The sequence below is a fragment of the Lissotriton vulgaris genome, chromosome 3_1 (genome assembly GCF_964263255.1).
Source record: "Lissotriton vulgaris chromosome 3_1, aLisVul1.2, whole genome shotgun sequence".
Classification (NCBI taxonomy): domain Eukaryota; kingdom Metazoa; phylum Chordata; class Amphibia; order Caudata; family Salamandridae; genus Lissotriton; species Lissotriton vulgaris.
Window position 1 is genome coordinate 801387157 of NC_141689.1, and position 15262 is coordinate 801402418.

The 15262-nt window shown below is 45.1% G+C and overlaps 1 protein-coding gene across 1 annotated transcript in view; it reads right to left on the minus strand.

The window, feature by feature from the left end:
* FBN2 (fibrillin 2) overlaps positions 1 to 15262 on the minus strand; it is a 1183434-nt gene that overhangs the window by 97776 nt on the left and 1070396 nt on the right. The gene's annotated exons all lie outside the window — the stretch shown is intronic.

The window sequence follows — 15262 nt, forward strand, 5'->3', positions numbered from 1 at the left end:
TGGGTAGTATTTACAAAATGTTATCAAATAAGTGTTTGAAATTGAAGTTTAGGATAACATAACCGAACTAAAATATTTGGAGATTTGTTGCCACTGTTACCCTGGGTTGGAAGAAGTAGGACTGAGCAAAACAAAGATTCTAATGAAACACAGAGGGGACAGATCACTATCTTATAGATTATTTTAATCCCGTTTATCTTATTCAGACTCTTTGGGAGAAAACATTTTTTTGGGACCTATAGAGAGAGGCCTAAAAAAGCTAGATTGATAATAAAGAAATATAACCTTTGACTTGTTGAGTGGAAGATATATTTGCCACTGCTGGAGTTTTCTAGTTGATTTCACAGATGGAAAGTAAGGCATAATGATATGTAAGTTACATTTATGCTTTACCCTCTCTCTACGATTGTTCTAGGCTGATATTGCCTGGTAATAGCCAGTAAAAGTGCAGTGTGTTTACATTGCACATTGTCTGATATATAAATGGAGATAAGTCATCATAATTTTCCTCTTACTGTGAAGGACTCAATCACTCATGCAGGTTTCATTATGCCTCCACCTCAAAAAGATGGTATAAAATCATCATAAGACTATACTACATAATGAGGAACTTCTCCTAATCAGCATCTCCTGTGAGCCTGATGGCTCAGGACCTCACATATGAGAAATGGGAGCGTGCTACAGAGATTATTTGCAGTAATATGAGGGAGCTGCTGTTGTTTACAATTTTGAAAACAAACGTCACTATCCATGAATATTAGATACAAACACATTTAGAACAGTGATCTGGTCAAAGTGGGCATGAAAGAGTTTAAATTGGATCATAAATTCAAAAACTTCTCCAAATAGGGGCCCACATAATACCTTTAGCCCAGGGCACCAAAAATACTTAATATGTCCCTGCTGTATATGTGGCCTAGTTTCTTATCTATTTATTTATTTATTTATTTAAAAAGTTTTATATAGCGCGGACATGATCTTTGCAGATATCAGAGCGCTTTACATAGATGGTGGCGTACTCATACCAATAAATCAATAAATCAAAACAGTACAAATAGGTTACATAGAGGGGTACATGATGGGGGCGTAATAATACAAATAAATCAATAAATCAAACAGTACAACTAGGTTACATACGGGGTATGTGAGGGAGACTACTCATACAAGTAGGCAAAGGGGTCAAGCAGGTAGAAGCATGTAGTACAGTGTTAACAGAGTTCTAGATACTAGTTCAAGTGTATTTAGCCATGAGGATAGCTTTTACTTCTTTTTTAAAGAGTGTAGTGGATGGGATAAGCCTTGTTTCTGGAGGGAGAGAGTTCCAGATCCTAGGTGCCATTCCAGAGAAGGAGCGCTTATATGTTTTTTCCTTCCGGAATCTTCGCGGTTTCAGCAGAAGGTTATTTGTGCCTCTAGTGTTTCTGGTTCCGCCAGAAATTGTCAATTTCTGGGCGAGGTAGCCGGGTGATTTAAGGTGAACCGCCTTGTGTGTCATGCAGGCGATTTTCAGGTGTATTCTGGCTTCAAATGGCAGCCAATTCAGGGCTCTCAGGTCAGGGGTAATGTGGGAGTGCTTTTTTGACCCAGTGATGAGTCTCGCTGCAGCGTTTAGGGAGGCTCTTAGGGGTGCGGTTGTGGTTAGGGGGAGTCCGACTAGTGCGGTGCTGCCGTATTCAATTCGGGGGATGACTATAGCTTGTACTGCGGTTTGGAAGTCTTTGGCTGGGAGGAAGGGTTTAAGTTTTCTCAGAGTATTGATCTGGAAGTTCGCGCCCTTAGTTGCCTTGCTGATGTGTTGCTGCATGTTGAGATTGGTGTCAAGTGTAATGCCTAAAGATTTTGCTGAGTCCACGATGGTGGGTTGGACATTGAGTGCAGTTAGGTGTTTAAGCCAGGTTTGAGCAGTGGAGCTCTTAGCTGGAGGTGAGATCAGAAGGAACTCTGTTTTCAGGGCATTGAGTTTGAGGTGATTATCGGCAAGCCAGGATTGGGTGCATCTGATTGTTGCGTTCAGGAGCAGGATGTCATTGGGAGATTGTAATTTGAGATAAAGTTGGGTGTCATCGGCGTACATGTGAAAGTGAACATTGGATGCTTGTAGCAAGGTGGTGAGTGGTTCCATGACTAGGTTGAACAGAGTTGGGGATAAAGAGGAGCCCTGGGGGACTCCTAGCGTTACAGGTATTGGCGAGGACATCTGGTTGTTGCTCTTGAATTTCTGCGTCCTGTTGTGAAGAAAGGAAGTGAACCACTTGAGAACAGTTCCAGATAAGCCCATTCTTGTGTTTAGGAGTTCTAGCAGCTTCTCATGTTTAACGGTGTCGAATGCTGAAGAGAGATCAAGAAGGATGAGGAGGCAAGTGTCGTTTTGGTCTAGCATTTGAAGTGCGTCGTCAATTATGTGCGTCATGGCCGTTTCAGTACTGTGTCCCGCTCGGAAGCCTGACTGGTGCGGGTTGAGGAGATCAAATTGCTCAATGTGATTAGTCAATTGTAGTTGTGCGCATTTTTCTAGTAGTTTGGCGAGAGTGGGAATATTGGTGATGGGTCGGTAGTTGTTGGGGTCAGAGGGGTCGGCTGTGGGCTTTTTTAGTAGAGGTGTGACTTGACCAACTTTGAGGGAGTCAGGGATGCTTCCTTGTTGGAGAGAGCTGTTGACAATTTTAGTCCAGAGAGGGAGAAGCAGAGGGGTAAAGTCTTTTACTGCGGAGGCAGGCAAGGGGTCCGTGAGGTGATTGGATGGTTTCAGGGTGTTGAGCAGTTTACCAATTTCTTTTTCCGAGTATGTGCCAAAGGTTGACCATGTAGCATTGTTTTTTGGTTCAGCGGTTGCTGGGCACTGGGGTTTGGAATGGAGGCTTGCATCAATAAGGAGATCGCTTTTTATGTTGTCAGTTTTTTGGATAAAGAAAGCAGCAAAGTCTTCACAGGAGGGTGCTTTACTCGCAGTGTTAAGTGGTTGGGGTTGTTCCTTGGATTGCGATCTGATAAGCTCAAATAGTTTTCTCGGTCTGTTTTTTGCCTGGTCGAGCTGGCGGCTGAAGAAGTCTGATTTTGTACGTTTTATTTTCCTGAAGTAGGCGTTTCTCTTTTTCTTCAGGTCTTTTAGGTGCATTGCAGAGGGAGCTGCTCTCCAGATACGTTCAGCCATTCGCATGTCTCGTCTATCGTCATTGAGACTCCCGTCGTACCATGGGTTGGAGATTTTAGTGGTGACTCTTTTCAGCTGCATAGGTGCAGCCTCATTAATTATTGTGGTCATGGTATTGAGATAGTGGTCAGTCAGGGTTTGAACGTCCGTATCATCTGTCGGTGGAAGAAGGAGATTGCGCCTGTTGGGGGGCAAAGAGCCTGGGTTGAGTTTTTTCATGTCTCTTTTCCAAACTTTCGGATTGGGGAATTGAGTCGGGTTGACTTTAACTTTTTCATTGATGAAGAATGTGATAATATGGTGATCTGACCAGTCACAGGGTTGGATGGACTCGAGTAGGACAGAGTCCTCTTTGGAGATGATCAGGTCAAGGATAGAGCCTTTCTCGTGGGTCGGGCTGTTGCATATTTGGGTGAGGTTAAGGGCGTCGAGGAAATTTTTAAGACTATTTACCACCGCATCATTACGATCGTTCCAGTGGAGGTTAAAGTCCCCAAGGTATATTTGGGTGAGCTGCCGCCCGGAATTGGTTGAGATCATATCCATGATTTGTTGGGAAAAGGTGAAGTTGTCCCTGGGAGGGTGGTAAATGTTGTGAAGAGAGCATATCGGTTTGCCCTCACTGATAATGTCGAGGCAGATGTATTCACAGGAATTTGGAGATGGTAGTGAGGTGGAGTTGGCTCTCCGAACAGAGATGTTGTTCCTGTAAATGCATGCGATTCCACCCCCCAGTTGGCCTGATCTGTCGAGCCTGATAATGTGGTAGTTAGGGGGAACTAGAATGTCCATTATAGGTGTAGAAGATTCAGTTAGCCAGGTTTCAGTCAGTATGATTAAGTCGAGGTCCCGCGATAAGAGGAGCTCTGCAATGGCGGCGGCATGTTTCGAGGCCGATCTACAATTGAGGAGGGTGCATTTGAGACTGGGTGTGCTGGGGGTGGTGGGTGGTTCAAGAGCGAGGGGGACTCTTCTGAGGTTATTGGGGATGGAGGATCTGTTCTTTAGTGTGGGGGGTCTAAGGGGATTTGAGTGTATCGAGGGGATGGTGAGGTGTGGGGAGGTTGTGTCATTTTGGGATGCTGGGTCATAGGAGCGGAGAAGGGTGAGTGTGTCGAGATCAGAAATAGGGTTGTGGGTACGACGAGGGCGGTTGTTGCGATTGCGAGCTGGCATTGAGGTCCGGTTGGGGGAGAGTTGAGTGGGAGAGTTAATTGGGAGGGCGGGGGACAAGATGGGTTGGGAGGTGAAGTTGTGTGCGGGGTTGCAGGGACGGCGAGGAGGCCGAGGGCAGCAGTTGCGACTATGAACAGGTATTGACGCCCGGTGTAGGGTGTGGGTGTCGGCCGTAGGGGAAGTGGCCAATTTGGGCGGGTGTGTGAGGGTGTCTGCTGGGGGGGGAGTGGCCAGTTTGGGGCGGGGCGTGGGGGTGGGTAAGGGATGTGTGGGGTGTATGGAGAGTAGTTCTTTGATGATGTGTATGTCTTCTTTGATCTGGAAGAGAGTGGCCATGATGTTGTCCATCGTGGGGTAGGTGGAGGGGGTGTTGTCCATCGTGAGGTAGGTGGAGGAGGAGGGGGTGGGGTTGGGGGTGGTAGTCAAAGGAGAATGACCGACTAGGGAATTCGCGTGCTGATGGGAGGGAGGGCTGGTGTTCGAACGGGGTTGCGTTGTGTTAGTGTACTGGGTGATGTTAGGGGGGAGAGACGTTTTGGGCGGGAGAGGAGTGGATGAGGTAGGTAGGAGGTTGGCGGTCTGGGTGAGGGCATTGATGGTAGGCGGGCGGATCAGGGTGTAGTCTGGGAGACTGATAGTGGTGGTGGGGGAACCGGTCGGGTAGTGGGGGCTGAGAGTAGGAGGGGAGATGAGATTGGAGGTGGCCCTGTTGTGGGGGGGGGTAGTTAGATTGAGAGAGGATGTGTGTTCTGCGTGGTTAGTTCGAGGGTAATGGGGGCTGAGTATAGGGGGGGATAGAGAGGGGGATTTATAAAAAGGGGTGTTGTTCTGGTGTTGAACTAGGTTAGGTGTGCTGTGGGAAGGAGCTGTGCCGTCTGCGGTGAGCGGGGTGTTGAGGCCATCTGTAGGTGTGTGAGTAGTGTTGATGAAGAGTGTGGATGCCCGTGAGTTGGTTGAAGGGGTGGGGGTGTGGGTGGTGTATGAGGGGGAGCAAGCTGTGTCAGTGTTTGAGGCGCTTGAGTCACCTGCCCGGTGCTGAGCTGGGATAGAAGAGTTGCGGGTAGGAGATGGGGGGTCCGGGGTAATAGGTGTGTCCCTAATTGAGATGTTGTTCCGTGAGTTGGAGAGGTGCTCTATGAGAGTCGGGAACAAGTTGTCTAGTAGTTCCAGGTTCCTGTCTGTGGATTGAGATAGGACAATCCCGTTATTGTAGATGGTGATGGTGGCTCTGCCTGGAAAGAGTTGGGATGGCGTGATGGAAAGAGTTAGGCTGTGAGAGGATTTCTTGGTGGAAGAGACGGTGAGTAGGGTGTGGAACGCCTTTTGCCATTGAGCTCTGCGTGTGGTGTGGAAGATGATATCAGTGTTCAGGGATCCATTGACCGGTGAGAAGTAGGTGTCAGCAAAGGGTGTTTCATGGTGTGACCTAAGGAAGTTGTGTTAAAAGCGTTTAGCGGCTTTTTTGGTGAGTGCCGGTGGGTAGTTGATTTTATATGTGTGCTTGTCGATAGGATCCATGATGGGGCGGTAGTTTAGGTGTGTGTGGGAGACTGCAATATAATGGTATACATGTACAGGAAAACGTAAAGTACGCTACACATTAACAATTTGGTACTAGTGGTCAGTCAGTAACCCAGATATCAGAGTGTGTAGAGGCACATATACATACATAAGTTACACGGTACTGGAGTGAAAATAGTGATCAGCCAGCGTTACCAAAGTGACAGAGTATGCAGTATAACAAGTGCATTCAGTATATTGCAGAGTACAGAGAGAGGTATAATACCAATTACATGGATCAACAGTGATCCTAGTTGGCAGAGGTGACACTAGTGAGCATCCAGAACTATACGCGGTAGTAGTTGGTGTATTACAGGAGAGTAGAGAAGGGTGAGGGTGGGTGCAGGTTGTAGCACTGTGCAGAGTATTGCATACTACAGTAGAGGTATATTGTATATGAGGTAGTAGTCGGTGTGTAACAGGAGAGAAGAGGAGGAGTGGGTGCAGGTAGAGGAAAATGTGCAGAGTAGTGCAGAATAAAGGAGAAGGTATAATACTGATGAGAGCACGATACAAGTGCGAACCACAATTTACATGAGTCAAAAATCAAAAATCAACATTAGCTAGCAGCCCGCGCATTACAGATGTTTAAATAGAGACAGAAGTGTCACTAGTGGGCAACCAGAGATGAGAGGTCTATGAGGTAGCAGTCGGAATGTTTAAATAGAGACAGAAGTGTCACTAGTGGGCAACCAGAGATGTGAGGTCTATGAGGTAGCAGTCGGACTAATAAAATAGAATAAAGGAACATAGTACAGATGCCGCCAATAATGTACATGAATCAAAAATTAGAATCATAGAATCGAAAATGTCATTAGTTAGCAACCAACATATATGAGGTAGCAATCTGTGCATTACAAGTGTTCAGTATATGTAATGTTCATATATGAGGTAGCAATCTGTGCATTACAAATGTTCAGAATATAGGTAGAAATATATACTGCAATAATAGGCAGAGATTCTTTCATAAATGAGGTAGCAATCAGAATATATACTGCAATAATAGGCTAAGATTCTTACATAAGTGAGGTAGCAATCAGAATCAGTGCATTACAGAAGTTTAAAATACAGGTATAGGGATAGTGCTTTCATATATAGGGTAGCAATCTGCATTACAAATATTCAAAATATAGGTAGAATTATAATACTGTAACAATGGGCAGACATTTTTTTATGTATGAGGTAGCAGTTAGAATCAGTGCATTACAGTAGTTTAACATACAGGTAGAGGAATAGTACTGCACTAATCAGCAAACATCCTTTCACAAGATGTAGTAAACACCTAACTGGGCACAGTAGAGAGTTGAGATTAGTCGAAAAAGCTAGGTTCATAGTGTCTGTTCAGCTAATGAAAATGAAAATGATGCCCGCCCGAGAGAGACTAGTCACAAATGGCCGCCGCAAAGCTGGGTTAGAGACAGTAGTCCTCTGTTACTTTCCCCTTCGTGAGAGCAGTGGAGGTGGGGAAATTAGTCCTCTGTCTGTTGCTGTTACTACGAGCAGGGGGAAGGAATTTCACTTCCTCTCTAAACCAGCAGTGCTCCAGCTTGCTGGATGGAATGCTTATCTCTGTGTGGGGGAGTTAATCTGCGGAGCCTCGTGGACAGAGGTACCGGTGAGGATTTATTATTACAGTTTTATGGCTCCAGCCATTTTGAAACAAAGGTGGTATTTTAAGGTTTGCAGGCGGGAAGGAGAAAATAAATAAATACCTTAAGTCTCTGTGTCCCTTTTGAGTCTGCCATCAGTATTTTTCCGGAGCATTGAATTAAACCATAACGTGTCTCAGACTCTTCCGAATGCCTAAGTATGAAAATAGTGTGTAATTAATCCCCCACAGCTTAGATTATGGCTCCAGGACTTGTTAACGTGCGGGCAGCGCAGGTAATTAGCCGGCATCCAGCAGAGCCGAGGGGGGCAGGCTCCGGTCTTCTGATGCATCTGCTGCTCTTCTTGTTGTTGTAATTAGCCGGTATCTAACAGAGCCGAGGGGGGCAGGCTCCAGTCTTCTGCTGCATCTGCTGCTCTTGTTGGTTGTTGGACACAGTGCTGCCTTCAGTCGCTCCCCTGGGGACCTCCTCCGGTCACGTCTCTCCCCAGAGCCCGTGTCCTGTCTCCGGTGTTGCGGTGCTGCGGGGGGAGGGGGGGGGGGGGGGCTGCCAAGTCCGTTTTGCACACCCGGTGTCCTCCACCGTGGCCTGGTCGGGAGGGGGGAGGGGGCACTTGGCAATCCTCCGGCGTCGTTGTAGGTCGTTTGTTGTTGCGCAGCCGGCTTCACTCAGCCATCAGGAAAAACACTCCTGAGTCTCAGCTGCGATGGAGCGGGCGGGCGGAGCCGGCTCAGCAGGTTCACGGGCAGGCTCACGGAGCTTTAGCCGCCTCTACGAGGGGGTATGGGGGCTACTCTCCTAAGCTCCTATGCTGCCGAGTATGCCTCTTGGTCACCAATGCTGCTGAGGGGTGATTCTGCATCCGCGCCCATGTACCGGGGGGGGGAGGGGGGGGCTCTCCCAGCCCTTCGGTGTCTTCGGGGGGAGGGGGGACCTCTCCCAGCCCTTCGGTGTCTTCGAGCAGTCTCCCAGAGCTTTCGCCGCCACTGCTACGCGCCGGGGGTGCCCTCTTGTGCCGCCTTGGCTCTGAAGCTGGGCTGGAGGCAGGATGGTCCGCAGTGTCGGCTCGGCAGGCTCCCGGGGCGTAAGTCTGCTCACAGGGCTTTTCAGGCTCCAGATCCGGTCAGTAGGCGATCCCGTATACGTTCAGTTACTCTTTCTGCTTTCTTTCCGTTGTGCTGGTGGGTGCTAACGGGGATAAAGCCCGAAATGGGATCCCAAGCACTGGGAGCTCTTCACAGGAGCTCCTACCAGGCGGCCATCTTTTCCTGGCAACATTAAAATGGAGCAACTTTAGTTTTGATGAAATCAAACATAACATGTCTTACTGCAGAGCATATACACCTGAACTTGTGTATTTTAAGGTGCACTCATCTATGATAATGAAGAAAAGGGAGGATTGGTGAAATAAAATATTTGCTTAGGATCACACATTTTGGTCAAGCGGGAAAGCAGGAATTGGGCCCAGGATTTCTGCTTTTAGTATACATTGTGCACCTCAGACCTTGGGATCGTGTGGCTACTTCACTCATGCTTTGACGCCTACCACTTTCAAAAGTCACCAGCCGCCACTGGACCCCCGACCTTTTTTATTGCCCTTATTGCACTTTATCCTATAACTTTTTACCCTTTCACATGCTTTGCTCAAGCTTTGAATTATTTGTCTTAATTGTTATTCTTTTCACATAAACTGGTTGTGGACAGCAACTGAACATTTTTACCGCACTTTTATGATATTAAGCACTGCACGTGCATGTATTTTACTTTGTATTTGTCTGGAAGATTAGGTCAACCTCTCAAAAGGTTACCCTCAATACAACTGAACAGATAGTGGAATGCTGAGGAATTAGCTTATTTTCCAAGATATTTACTACAGAACTCCCAACTTCATGCTTGCTTTACAGTCCATTGCCAACAATTAGAGTATGCCGAAACCATGCATATATTGTATGATTAATTGATAAAAGATAGAAAATACCCATGGAAAGGGCATACTGGTGATGGACTGGTTCTAAGTATTCCATATCACTTCAGGAAAGATGCTTTTGTTTCAAAACTGTGCTGACCGTCTTGTTATAGTTATTCTATTACATTCTGATTGAGGCGATTTTCTGGTTGGATATCAACTTGTAATAACTCATTAAAAAGGCTCCATAGAGAAGCACCACAAAATGAAACAACACCTGTCAGCCTAATAAGCCTTCCTTAGCAGAAGCAAGGGCTTCTATGTGGTTAGAAGAGATGGCTTTAATCAGGTCTTAAATTGTGAACATTAAGAGCCAGGGCCCAAGCAATTATTAAGGAGGCCACTGCAATTTACACCATCCACACTGCCAAATGCCAGTAGAAATGCTACCTACTATCACACTCCTATAAATGTGACAATTTAGTCTATTCAAGGTCACCCAAAGCTGAACACGCTGGTATTATTATTTTTAATATGCCAGTGCTAAGCAGAAGCATATACCAGCACACTTTAAGCACTCATCTGTTGGACTGTCAATAAATCAGTGCCAGTATTGTGAATTAAGTGTTGATGCTGAGCACTGACATACACAGGCATTCATTAACCACTGGTTTTTTTTGTGTTGACATTTTTTATTGAATTTTACAATAAAAAACATGAAGAGAACAAAAATAAGGAGGCAGTAATAACTTGTAAGTTTCTTTCTACAGTCCTAATCATACCTTTAGAAGGCAAAAGAACAAGGCACTTTTTCCCCATAGAACAGTCCCTTAACCCCTTCCACGCTGATGACGAGCTGGGCTCGTCATAGCGTAGCCTCCTCGCACGCTGATGACGAGCCCAGCTCGTCACGTAACATGCGCTTTAGAAAATCTCAGCGTAGGAGCGGAATTCCACTAGCGCGCATGAGGTTAAACCATAAAACATTGCAACCTGCTTTAGCTCTGCATTGTATTCTAGAGGGAATTATTTTAGTTGTGGGACTTACTACCATTATAGGGCATATTTAATTGGTGAAGATTGTATTTTCTTAAGTGACTTTTGAGGGAAGTAAAAATGTTTTGAAGGCCACTCAGGGGTTTAGAAGAAGTTGTCCTATAATTGACCGACAATCATAGAGTCACAGTATCTCTTTGCATGTTCCATACTAGCTGGTAATTGATGGCATGTAAGCCAGAACTTAGTCATAGTAATATAAAGGAGTTAAGTGCAGTCAAGTTAGGACTTTCTTGTTGCTCTGGTACTACTGAGTTATCTTTTGTGTGTATGAATAGGATCTGTTATAAGATGATAGAGAGGAAGTAGTGGCAAGGATCACATACTTGATTGCAGTATCCTTCACCAATATATCGACCTAATGCTACACTGCAGTGTAAGGCAAAGGAAATAGATGTCAAGTTAAGAATCATAGATATATACCTACCCTGAAATGTAGTGTTTAGTTCACTCTAGTGGCTGTGATATTATTGTAGGTTAATCTTGTGAACCTCAATTTATTAAAGTACAACCGCTAATGATGATCTGCTGATAGTTTTGAGAATAAATTACATCTTCTTTTATAGTCAAAGTCTTTCAATTCATGGCCCTCCTCTTTGGCATGCTCTCTGAGGAGAACCAGTGACAGTAGAGAAGGCAATCGTGTTCACATTGTTGAACTTCGCCAATGGGGACAGATCAGTTGTCGCACCCAGATTTGAGAAGGATCTATGCGAGCCCGTGGGCGCTATGCACTTATAGTACTACAATGTAAGAGGACAGGTACCTAGCAGACAGAGGTTCGAGGTACCCCCCGGACTAGTACCTAGCAGACTGAGATTCACTCTTACCTCTACTCAGTAGCATGCCTCTTTGGTGTGTTAGCAGGTTTACCTATGAATGATGTAGGAGGTGCAGGTATTAAAACTGGCCCTCTGGCCCAGGGGAATCTGCCACAATTGCAAGGCAGTGAAAATACTGTATTTTCAATAATGAAGGTCTGAATATGCCCAGTGCATTTTTAACTATGTGTATGTGGAATAGATATAAACCTAACAACTTACACTCCCTTATATATATTGTTAGGTTTAACTGTGACAGCACTGTAGATTAACTGATTGCATTGTTATATGTCTACTATAAACTGTAACATGCATTGTTTGAGAAATATTTCCTTATGACATGGCATACCTCAATTTAGAGTCACACAATTTTTTTTGATTAACAATGACTCAGCAACTACGAGGATCATCTGGGATGCGTTTAAAGCGTTTTTGAGGGGTCTCATAACAGGGGAAGTATCATACAAAAGGAAGCAGTATAAGGAGCAAATCTCTTCCATTGAGGAAAGGATAATCAATCTCCAAAGTCTCATCGATATTAGTATTGGGGCAGATGAGTCCATCATAGATAGTCAAAGAAAGGAAATGGCGACCCTGAAAGCCAATCTAGGTTCAGTATTGAATCTTAGATTGCAGCAGAGATGGCAGGCAAGCAAGCTGGCCCATTTTGAGTATAGCGAAGGCGCAGGCAAATTGCTTGCTTGGAAGACCAAAACAGACCAGGTCCGGAACAACATAGCCTTCATTAATGTGGGTAATGATTCCTTCACATCAGACGTTGAAATCAGGAAGGCCTTCAAGAAATTCTTCGAATCCATCTATAAGGAGGACATTGGAACACGGCCGGAGGAGGTCGACGACTGGCTAAGACACATGGATCTCCCCAGCCTTACGTATGAACAGTCCCAATTCTTGGATAGTGCCATAACTGAGGGAGAAGTTAGGGCCGCCATAAAAAGAAGCAAGAAGGGAAAGGCTGCAGGGCCCGATGGGCTACCTGCAGAAATCTACAGAATTCTAGAGGCTGAGATAGCCCCCTTTCTCACTAAGCTGTTCAATCAGATTCTTCTTGAAGGTTATACCCCCCCTTCATCATGGGACAATGCATCGATTACGCTTATTTTGAAACCTGGGAAACCTAAAGATGCCTGTGAATCATACAGGCCAATATCAATTTTAAATGTGGACTATAAGATCTTCACCACAGTATTGGCCGCTAGGTTGGCCCTGGTAGCCCCGTCAGTCCTTCATGCAGATCAAAAAGGGTTCGTAAAGGGGCGACAGTTATACGAATTGACGTACGACTTAATAGGGGCAATAGATATCGCGGTGTCACAGAACTTGTCCTTGACCGCTCTCACGCTGGACGCAACTAAGGCCTTCGACAGGGTTAATTGGGTTTACCTGTCGGGGGCCTTGGCCAAGTTGGGCGTGGGGGAGGGATTCCGTCGTGCAGTTGGTCTGCTGTATGGTAGCCCAGTGGCGAGCCTATTGATCAACGGGGAGCTGTCAGACCCTTTTTGTATAACCAGAGGGACACGGCAGGGTTGCACGCTCTCCCCCCTCCATTTTGACTTCTATATTGAGCCTCTCGCGCAACAACTGAGGACAGAGATTGCCATCAGTCCTTTTTGTCACAGAGGGTGGGAGAGGAAGGTAGCTCTATATGCCGATGACCTGCTTATCCTCACATCAGATGTAACTACAGCTCTCCCTGTAATATTTGAAATTGCTCGGGGTTTGGTCGGATATCAGGGTACCAGATCAATACATCAAAGACAGAGATGTTGGTTTGGAACGATGATGTGAGTGCATTGGAAGTACAGGCGGGTGAATCAATGCGTTATTTGGGCTTAAACATAATAAAGGATCTCAATAAACTTGCTATAGTAAACCTCACAGCAGTTGCTAAAGAATGTAGGAAGCTAATGCAGTCATGGTCCCACCTTCAATTATCCTTGATTGGGAGAGTTAATTTGATTAAAATGTCCATTCTGCCCAAAACCTCATTTCTTTTCAATACCATCCCCCTTTATTTTGATCCGACTTATATATCTAAATTACAGTCAGATATCACTTCTTTTATCTGGAACAAAAAACTACAAAGAATAGCCTGGAAGAAGCTTAGAAGGCGATGGGAGAAGGGGGGCTTAGCAGCTCCAGACTTAAAACTATACGCTTGGGCGTTTCAGCTATCACATACTCGAATGCTCTTAAAAAGACCTACTGACCATGGGGTAGGTTTAATGTTTTCAGCCATGTTGGATGGGGAAGGGCTCAGCCAGTCGGGGTACCTATTTAAATTTGGCAACCCGAAATTCTTTAAAAAGATTAAACTGAAGGTCCTATATGGATTGGCGAAAATGTGGTGCGAGGTAACAAACTCAATCAAATAGGGGTATTTTTGTGATAAAACACCGCTTTGGGGGTTACCTGAAAGCCCAGCCTAGCTAGAAGACATCCTAGCCATGCCTTTAAAAGAGGCAGGCCTTAAAGTATGGGGGGACCTCTACTATGAGGGGGACCTGCTTTTGTGGGAGCACTTACAGAATAGAATAGGTCCAACCATTTCGAGGTTCAAATACCTACAAATGAGCAGTTGGACACAGGCTTATAAAATTCCACCTTCAAAAAGAAACAGGTTCCCTCTTGGAGGGTATAGTCAATTAATAACTAACTTAGTAAGTATTGGTCCAAGTAAAAGCGAGATCTCACAATGGTATAAACTCCTGCTTGAGGAATCTGATGGGGAATTTAAGCTACCAGTACAACTGTGGGGTGTCTTAATAACTGGACAAGATGTACAAGAACTTTGGTCCACCTCATTTGAGCTCTTAAAGAGTTTAGTAAAGCCTTCATGGCTTCGAAGGAACCATCTTTATACTCTCCATAGGGCGTATTACTCTCCCCAGAGATTATCTAAATTTGCCATAGGAAATTCAGTGGCATGTGCAAGGTGTGGGCTGCTCGCAGCTTCAGACATTCACATGTTTTTTGAATGCCCTCGGGTTGCTGCATTTTGGGAAGCTATTGGTAAGACTCTTACAGCATCGTTGGGTTTCCCAGTTATCATTGATTTACCTTTAGTGATTTTTGGAATCCTGACAGGATCACAGAATGCAGCTAAAAGCCTAGTGTTTTATACGGTCCTCTTGGCAAGGAGGGAGATCTGCAGGAGGTGGTTGGACCCCCTACCTCCTTCCCACGGGGACTGGCTGACATCCAGTCTACAGACGGCACGAATGGACCTAGCCAGACCAGGGAACCAAAGCAAAAGAGCTTTCTGGCACATGCTTGTTTGGGCACAATAAAGATCCGGGTTTTTTTTTTTCCCCCGGGTCCAATGATTACACTACTTTGGTGCCATAAACTAGCAGATATCCGGTCGTAGCCCGGCCCAGGCCCTGCTGTAGGCTTCCCCAATGGTAGCCAAGAATGAGACTAAGCTAGTGACAGCTGAGGGATACGTGGTCCCCCCAATTCATATGATCCCATCCAGTTATAACACTGAGACAGCTGTACTATGGCTTGTTTTAAATGGCTTTCTTGTACCATGGTGGATATGAGGACAATAAAAAGAAAAAAAAAAAGAGAAATATTTCCTTGTTTATTTTTTGTCAAATTTGTGATGTAATAATTAACTAGTGTTATATACACATGCATACATATAAAAAGATATGAGTAAAAATAAATATACTTGTCCATCACTACCAGGCAAACTCTGGTGGTAAGGGACTGTAAAAAAGAAAAAATGCGTCACTCGCCATGTGAGATAATTCCCATGGCGAGGGAGGCATTATCTTTTTTATTTCAAAAATAAAAAATACCTCTTCAAGATTTTATTTTTGAAAATAAAAAAAGAAACCAGCTTGGTGCATGGTTCTTGTTGATGGACCCTGCACCAAACTGCAAAAATCGTTTGCTGGAACCACTGTGAGTGCTGTTCCTCGAAATGCTTTAGAAATGACTGTCTATTTAGTCT